Here is a 10,339-nt window from a genome sequence, read left to right on the forward strand (position 1 = left end):
TCGACAATTGGATTCAATAGTCTGATGTCACGCCGCCGGCAACGGTGGCCATCTTGGTTCTAAACAAAGAAAATCATTACTTTTTATTCTTCATGCTGGCTAGAATGTTTCATACGCCTTGCGATCAGAACGTGTAAAAGTCAAAACAAGATCAAATTTATGGGGTTTTTTCCCCTCTGGATACGCTTTTATGCTCGCCGGAGAAATATTTCATACGGGCGTCCGGCTTTGTTCCGATAGTTTAGAGCCAGCGTTACTAAATTACCATGCGTCATTAGGAAGGAAGTGACTTCATGACTGTTGAAGAGTATTGTTTACAACTTAGTCAGTTACTTAACTCTCTCCTTGCCGGTGATTTTCAGTATTTTCCTAAAATGGCAGGCTTCCCCAGCAGAAAAATTGATATTTTAAACTAAAAAAGGCTCTCTACAAAACAACTAACTTTATGTTCTTATTAATCAATCAAAGATCATTCTTCAAAGTTTGTGATGTACAAAATAAATCTGAATATGAAAAATGTATATTGTGTCGTAACAAATGTGACGATTTTGATGAAGATAGGTGGTAATTTGTTTTAAATTATGCGTTTTTTCGCCACGACATCATAAGATATCGTCACCTAGACATTCCGCGAAGAATATAGATAACTCATCAAACAAGATATCTGATGTCAACAGGAATCACCCATGTTGTCCAAGTGAGCAAATTGGGGGCTAATAATCTTGCTCAAGGAAAAAAAACGAAAGCGCCTGAAGCGGGGCTCGAACCAGGGTCATCCGGATCACAGTGCAATGCCTTAACCACTCGGCCACTTCGCCCCCCCCCCCCCCCCCCCCCCATAGTGGTAAGGAGATGGTTAATGTCAATGAAAAGGTTGAAACATTTACACAAGTATTGCGTGTCGTTTTAGTAGTGTTCTGGTTTAGGCAAGTACTTTATGGTCTTGCTAGACATTCGATAATCTGGGATCAACTTCATCTCTCTGGAACTTACGCCTTTAAAGGTCCGGATCACCCTAGGACAAGACACCGGTGTGGCTATCGTGTCCCTTCATGCCAACTCGGGATTAGCTGGATGGAGAACGTAATCACATTCTGATCTCTCTCTCTCTCCCTCTCTCTCTCTCTCTCTCTCTCTCTCTCTCTCTCTCTCTCTCTCGCTTTCTTTCTCTCTCTCTCTTCCTCTCTCTCTCTTCCTCTCTCTCTCTTCCTCTCTCTCTCTCTCTTCCTCTCTCCCTCTCTCTCTCTTCCTCTCTCTCTCTCTCTCTCTCTCTCTCTCTCTCTCTCTCTCTCTCTCCCTCTCTCTATTTCCATTAGGTTACTCAACAATCGACCTTATTATTCCCGCGTGTCCAAAACATTGATAAGCGTGTATGTGACCATGACAACTCGTGTTCGGAGTCCAGCTGGCGAAATGTCACACTTTTTACCAAGTTGGAGTGCGTTAAGGATATTATGACATTCGCCCAGCAATTTTAACTTTCTCATCTAAGAACTCGCATCTGAGATCTCGGTGTGTGACACATTTTGTATCCAGTTAATTATGCGGCTATGTGGTCTTGTGGTATGGCACTTGCTTTCGGATCGGAAGGTCCTGGGTTCGAGCCTCGCGCTCGGCGCATAGTTGGAAAAGGCTCTTTACTCACATTCTCTCACCGTAGTCAGGTGTAAAATGAGTACCTGGCCGTTAAAAGCGTTGTCTTTGTGCGGAGTGCTGCAAGAAGACGAAATGCATTTTCAATTGGAAGAGAGACAGTCGGATGAAATACGGGTATCATTACTCTCTCTGTATTAAATCATCTGTACTCAAGAGAATTCCTTATCCATTCAAATCCTGGCGGCAAGTGGCGGCTTTTTGGGCATATACTCAGAAGAGATGTAAATATACCAGCTAAAAAACCCATGAATACTTTTTTCACCCCATCTGGATACAAGAAATATCAAGGTAGACCTCCCACGTCAATTCACACTGTCCTCAATTAAAAGAGACCTAAACGCCTTCAAAATAACAACAAAGAATTAAAATCAAAGGAAGACCTTACGAAATTAGCATCCACAGCAAAAGACCGTGAACAGTGGAAGAAAATGACACAGATAATTAGAGAGGCAGCCGAGGCGTCCCGATTGGACGATTAGGAAGCGAAAGGCCTTAAATAAGTCACTCTAGAGAATTGACACGATTCAAAGGGATGATTATGCCTTGTGATGATTAAATTCATTGTCAGGCCCCAGTACGGCTATGTGATCTAGTGGTATGACACTCGCTTTCGGATCGGAAGGTCCTGGGTTCGAGCTTCGCGCTCGGCGCATAGTTGAGATCTTGGAAAAGGCTCTTTACTCACATTCTCTCACCGTACTCAGATGTGAAATGAGTACCTGGCCGTTAACAGTGTTGTCTTTGTCCGAAAAATTGTAATATCGCCGAACAGGCGTCATGTACGGTCCTACATGTTAAATATTGCTGTTGACCAGGGACCCCTTGTAAAGCGCTTTGAACACATTTAGTGGATATTGCGCTATATAAAGCGCAATGTTTTTATTTACATAGAGCCTCAATTAGAAAAAGGTTGTAAAAAAGTGTCGAGAGAAACAATAGTTGTCCATTAGAATAATTGCAATCGTAATTTAAGCTCACAACATACATGACTTTCCATGTATTATTATTATTATCATTGTCATTATAATTATAAACATCATAATTATTATTATCATCATCATCATCATCATCATCATCATCATCATCATCATCATCATCATCATCATCATCACAAATATATTAAGTTCTCCATGAGGAGCCGTCGCCTTATATCTATAAAAACAAAGACAACACGTCACCTTAATTCATTTTTGCCACATAGTGTTCGAATTGTTAACGCCCAACTGTGATTTAAATTAATCTTTTTAAATATACACACACAAGTTCGGACTAAAGGCCAGAGTTATGGCCTATCTCAATTTATCAAATTAATACATAAAGTGTTGCTATTGGTTCTTGGTTGCATATTTTTACATGTTTGTGCATTTGCATATATTGTATATATATATATATGTGTGTGTGTGTGTGTGTGTATATATATATATATTGCCGCCATAGATTCTCAACTTTGTGTTTATACATTTTTATGCATGCCACGTCTGTAAACGAATTTCCATTTTTTTATGAATGAAGTATATATTATTATTATTATTATTATTAGTAGTAGTAGTAGTAGTAGTAGTAGTAGTAGTAGTAGTAGTAGTAGTAGTAGTAGTAGTAGTAGTAGTAGTAGTAGTAGTAGTAGTAGTAGTAGTATATTATTATCATCATCATCATACTCATCATCATCACCATTATCATCATCATCATCATCATCATCATCATCATAAAACTGTCAATTGTTATTATCGCTCTAGTCTTCTACTTCTTATGACCATTTCCCTCAAATGACCATTTCAACGTACACATTCACAACCAACCCTCCCATTTGCAACAACTACCATCGTCATCATCTCCGTTATTCCTATAATAGCCACAACTACCATCCATCACTAACACAATCAGGACGGTGGGATGCTTGGATAGACATAGTCCCAAGGATTGCATGCTTAGCCAGAATTATCATCGAAGGGACCAAGATAAAAGGCTTATGTAGGGGGGACCAAAAATCGATAATCTTATTGATTTGTCCCAGCCTTACACTCAGAATGTCAACTATTTCAGATGTTTATTATTACCGATGAGTGGGTGGTCAGATCACCCTACGTTCTATAAGTTTGAATTTTATCCCATCTTTAATGTAAGACAACCAAAGGGTGTCAGATAACCGTAATTCAAGATTATTGGGGTGGGGGGGGGAAAGACACACCAAAACAAGCGTATTCCCAAGCGTATAAACTAAGTCAAGAAGAGGTGAAGTGAGTAGAAAAGTGCCAGAAGACAATAGAGAATAAAAAATATTCGCGGCGGTGATAGGGTTGAACCTGCGACCTTATTGGTACGACAACTCCGCCTGGCCGGTGAGAGCGTGACTCTACCGTATGAGCTATCCACGAACACAAAAATATTCGTTTCAAACTCAGGTCAGTCCTAGAGCTCTCTCTCGCCGACTACTGGAGACCGCGGGTCCAACACACAACCATCGCGAAGTTACCTGGCCAGCAGTTAAGCTTAATAGCCAATATTCTCAACACAAACATTTAATATGGAAACAATTGAGACATTGAGTATGCTCCGGTATGTGGGGTGAATTTTTAATTCAGAAAAGTGAGTGGAGCAGGCACTTATGTTGGTAACAACAAGAGATGAAGTGAAACTAGGTCAAGTGGCTGGACATCCTGTCCAAAAATAAATCATGAAAATGGTCCTAGAACTACCTAACCTAAGAATTCCAACTTAAAAAATGTTTAATGAAAATGATGATGAAAATATCGTTATTATCTAGTACTTCTCATACACAACTTTACATATAATTATGTCCTTTCGCCACGACGGCATCATAAGATATCGTCGCCTAGGCATTCCTCGAAGGAATATAGATAGATATTTCATCAAACATGATGCCAACAGAAATCACCAATGTTGTTCAAGTGAGTAAATTGGGGGTTAATAATCTTGCCCAAGGAAAACAAAAAACGAAAGTGCCTGAAGCGGGGCTCGAACCCGGGACCTTCCGGGTAACGGTGCAATGCCTAATAATAATAATAATAATAATAATAATAATAATAATAATAATAATAATAATAATAATAATAATAATAATAATAATCATAATCATAATAATAATAACAATAATAATAATAATAATAATAATAATAATAATAATAATAATAATAATAATAGATTATATATCTGTACATCTCCAAGCGGAAACGGTTTTGACCTATCTACGATGCAAGCCTACATCACTATTTTGAAATGTAATGTAATGAACAATTTATAGACGGCCAAAACCAATTACATTAATTCAATGGCGCTCTCAGATTCGCAATCTCTCAAACCGGTGAGAATAATTATAGATAGATAGATACAATCTAGAAAAAGGTTTATCGATTTATGTAAGGGAAGTAACTCCGTGTGCAGGGATTAGTTATAGATTTGAGAGACTTGCCACTTGTTCAGGAAGCTGATTAAATTCTACACAATACTCTTCAACAGTCGTAACGTCACTTCCTTCCTAATGACGCGTGGTAACTTAGTAACACTGGCTCTAAACTATCGGCGGACGCCCGTATGAAATATTTCTCCGGCGAGCATAAAGGGTATCCAGAGGAGAAAAAAAAAATCCATTATAAATCTGATCATGTTTTGACTTTTACACATTCTGATCACAAGACATTTGAAAAGTTCTAGCCAGCATGAAAAATAAAAAGGAATGATTTTCTTTGTTTAGAATCAAGATGGCCGCCGTTGCCGGGCGGCGTGACATCAGACTATTGAATCGTATTGGAGCAGTAAAAAGTAATAAGCAAAATATAAATTTGACGGCTTATAAAAAAGAACAACATACCTAATAGGGAATGTTTCGGGGATCAAAATCATTCTTCATCTAATAAAAGCATAAATACATCACACACAATGGTAGAGAAATAGTTGGCACGCAATTTATTATTTTCTAAATGAGCTTTTATATAGCGCAATATCCACTATATGTGCTCAAAGCGCTTTACAAGGGGTCCTGACCAAACAGCAGCAGGTAACATGTAGAACGAAACATGACGCCTGTTAGGCGATATTACAATTTTTCGGAAAAAGACAACGCTGTTAACGGCCATGTACTCATTTTACACCTTAGTACGGTGAGAGAATGTGAGTAAATAGCCTTTTCTAAGGACTCAACTATGCGCCGAGCGCCAGGCTCGAACCCAGGACCTTCCGATCAGAAAGCGAGTGTCATACCACTAGACCACATAGCCGCACAAACAACTTTAAAACAATTGGTTCAGTGATCGGAGGAGGCAGTACCTGAGGAAGAAAATCACTCTCAGAAGGAGTAATTAGTGGAAGTCCGTACGTTATTCGATGAAACACTTAGGGAGTCCTTGAGGTATGCTACAGGATTAGTCTCTGAGCCTGTAAGCGTGTCTTCACAATAGCCCGGATGAAAGCGGTGTCGTTGCAGCTGTTCTATAATAATAATAATAATAATAATAATAATAATAATAATAATAATAATAATAATAATAATAATAATAATAATAATAATAATGATGATGATGATGATGATAATAATAATAATAATAATAATAATAATAATAATAATAATAATAATAATAATAATAATAAATGGCATTTATATAGCGCTTTACCCCGTTGTCACAGGCTCTAAGAGCTTTACAGTGATATAAAACAAAACATATTACAGTAAGACAAGTTTGATGGAAACGTTATACGAATTCAATTTATCAACAACAAAATATGAAAATAATATTGCAACATTATGACGCAAAAAGATAAAACTTTAAGCGAGATTTGAACGTTGTCAACGAATCCGAGCATCTCACGTGTGATGGGAGAGAGTTCCAAAAATGGGCGGCCGAAAATTGAAAAGATTGTTCACCTATTTTACGCAATGGCTTAGGTTTGACAAGGATTGATTGGTCATTGCTTGACCTCAAGTTTCTATTGGGGACATATATATTTACAATGAAAGGTGTTAATGATTAAAAACAAACATACTGTAAACTACAATATATTCATAATTAATTACCCTTTCATACTCATGACATGATAACTCATCTATCAAAAAGTGCACATTGTTAAAACGTATATCAATCAAAACTTAAATAAATTCTGTACCTATGGCAAAAAAATCACTTGATTAGATCTTCCATATCTTTGGAGTTATTTAAATCTGAAATTTGTCAATGATTGTATAAAACACACCCTACTTTTATTTTGTCAGGAATTGATTTTTACACCTCGTTTATGATGAGAAATAAGAAGAAATAAAGTATAGACTTAACCCTCTCCTTACCAGCTATTTTTAGAATATCCCCCGAAAATTCACACCCACCCAGCACAAATATAGGCTTTTCTTACTCAAACAAAAAAGTAACACGTGAGCTCTATAACACAGTGTTTAGTATTTTATAGCTTTCATCAAAGCATTTCTTTACATTTTGTGATGTACAAGAGAAATCAGAATGAGAAAATTGTCGGCTACATCGTAACGAATCTGTCGATTTTTCTATGCGTGGTAAGGAGAGGGTTAAGAAAATCTCCATCAACTGGGGAAACAATATACCCTTAGACCCCAAGAATCTCACACCGAAGTGGTTGGATTTGGGAATGAAGCCAGTTACGCGAAATAAACGAAGTTAACGATTGACATCCAATGTTCAATCATACAGGAAAATAAATAATATGAAGTTGAATGTAAGCTTCGATTTTATTACAAGAAAAGATCAAATGAACGTTTCGGGTTTTCCCTTTATCAACAAAACAGGATGAACGAAACACCACAGATTAATGAGATAATGTTGGTAGTGGCGTAGTTAACTAGAATAGAATGATCAGAAACACCATATTTTATCCCCTATTGTAACTGTTCCCACAATTCCTTCAAACCACACCTCCTACTAATTTTGACAGTCCCTGTCAACCTAAAATCAACCCCCTAAAGGTAAAGACGAATTATGCTCAACTCGAAACGCTAAATCCCTACATATTAATGATAAACCCCGCCTTTTATGATATAATATAATTTTTGGTAAACGTCACATTTTACGTTCAATAACAAATACCGTCCGCCCAAATAACACATACCAACTATAATTTGATGCTTTTATCCCCAAATACCAAGAAACACCGATCAAAGAAAGTCATTTTCTAGTACTCGTTATAATGCTCGGTCCTTTAACTTTGGAACGTAAAATAGTCACAAACCCACTAAATGATGACCAAGTTTAACTGATATACAAGCACCGTGAACTCATTAAACCCACTTAATTCAGAAAAGTGAGTGGAGCAGGCACTTATGTTGGTAACAACAAGATATGAAGTGAATAGAAAAGTGCCAGAAGACAATAGAGAATAAAAAATTTTTCGCGGCGGTGGTGGGGTTTGAACCTGCGACCTTATTGGTACGACAACTCCGCCTGGCAGGTGAGAGCGTGGCTCTACCGTGTGAGCTATCCACGAACACAAAAATATTCGTTTCAAACCCAAAGTCATTACTAGATCCCTCTCTCACCCACTTCTTGAGACCGCCGATTCGTTCGTACACCACCATCGCGAATAATTTTGACCAGCAGTTAAGCTTAATAGCCAATATTCTCAACACAAACATATAACATAGAAACGATTGAGACATTGAGTATGCTCCGGTGTATGGGGTGAATTTTTAATTCAGAAAAGTGAGTGGAGCAGGCACTTATGTTGGTAACAACAAGATATGAAGTGAATAGAAAAGTGCCAGAAGACAATAGAGAATAAAAAATTTTTCGCGGCGGTGGTGGGGTGTTGAGAATATTGGCTATTAAGCTTAACTGCTGGTCAAAATTATTCGCGATGGTGGTGTACGAACGAATCGGCGGTCTCAAGAAGTGGGTGAGAGAGGGATCTAGTAATGACTTTGGGTTTGAAACGAATATTTTTGTGTTCGTGGATAGCTCACACGGTAGAGCCACGCTCTCACCTGCCAGGCGGAGTTGTCGTACCAATAAGGTCGCAGGTTCAAACCCCACCACCGCCGCGAAAAAAAAAATTTTTTATTCTCTATTGTCTTCTGGCACTTTTCTATTCACTTCATATCTTGTTTAAACCCACTTAGAACTCTTGTGTAACCTTTTGCATAAACTAACTCTCTTTTAAAAAGAAATAAAAAAACTGAACTTTTATATAGGGCAATATCCACTAAATTTGCTCAAAGCGCTTTACAAGGGGTCCCTGGTCAACAGCAACATTTAACATGTAGGTCGGGACATGACGCCTGTTAGGCGATATTACAATTTTTCGGACAAAGACAACGCTGTTAACGGCCAGGTACTCATTTTACACCTGAGTACGGTGAGAGAATGTGAGTAAAGAGTTTTTTCCAAGGACTTAACTATGCGCCGAGCGAGGCTCGAACCCAGGACATTCCGATTCGAAAGCGAGTGTCATACGACTAAACCACATAGCCGCACTCTCTTACAAGTGATTATTCATTCATATCAACCATTCTGTAAACGTTAATGATTACACACATTTTTGTGTGTTGGGATGTTAAATTTGGCTAGAGGATGTTGGGAGTATTTGCCTGAACGCATAACACCGATACCGACCTGTTTTCTTCAATTACATTCATTTATACCATTATTCCTGTCTCTCTCCTCTCTCTCTCTCTCTCTCACACACACACACACACACACACACACACACGTACACAATCACATACAGTGGCGTGGGGGCAGCGTGGCTCGGCGGTACGGTCTTTGCTTCCTACCCGAAAGGTACCGAGTTCGATCACCCGCCGCTGAGTGGCCTTGAGCAAGTTACCTCACCCTGGCTTAATTTGCAGCGCTGCACTGCGGCTGACGCATGGGTTATTCCAGTCTTCCCTTAGAATAGACGCTAAAGAAAAATTTCCCCGATGGGATGAATAAAGGGAAATTATTTTTTTTATTTTTTTTTATTTTTAAGGGGAGACAGATGAGAGAGGTTTATGCAGATTCAGTGGGTGTAGACAGTAGATAACATAGGTGTCACTGATAAGTTTTTGGATCGAAGGTGTAGCGGGGTTTGCTAGTAACATTCACATTAATCTATCTTTAATTCTATAGGGAATGAGATTAGCGGAAGAGTAGCGTCCCTTGATTGGACGTCACCTTACAGAGAGAACGTCAATTTGGTTTTGAAGTGTCTCACGCCGCTTTCACCGGAAGCGAGGACGAGAGACGCATGAGCACAACCAACATGACGTTCTCTCTCTAATATCTTTTCCGCCGGTGACGTCACAGACTATGGGTGACGTCCAATCAAGGGACGCTACTCTTCCGATAATCTCATTCCCTATCCTTCCATTAACACTTGCAATTTGTATTCTTTTAAAAAAACGTGTTAATTTTTTCAGACAGTGGTCGCGAGTTCGTCCCTTGGGTCCTGGTATTTGACACCCGTATCGACAATCTAGTCCCTTAGTTTGACACCAGTGACGTGAGCACGTGAGTTAGTATTGGCTGGATGCCATCCAAAGGAAAAGAGTCTTTTTTTTTACTTCTATGAAAATGAGATAAACGAGAAAAAAAACGTTTCTTGTAAAAACATTTGGTATTCATTCATTTGGGTTTAACCAACAGGTAGACACCCCCCGCCCCCCCCCCCCCCCCCCCAAGAAAAAAAAAAAAAAAAAAACTACATTGTAAAATTAGGATAAAGATCT

This window comes from Berghia stephanieae, chromosome 3 (assembly GCF_034508935.2).
Source record: "Berghia stephanieae isolate SIO BIC M18660-M18661 chromosome 3, UCSD_Bste_1.3, whole genome shotgun sequence".
NCBI lineage: Eukaryota > Metazoa > Mollusca > Gastropoda > Nudibranchia > Aeolidiidae > Berghia > Berghia stephanieae.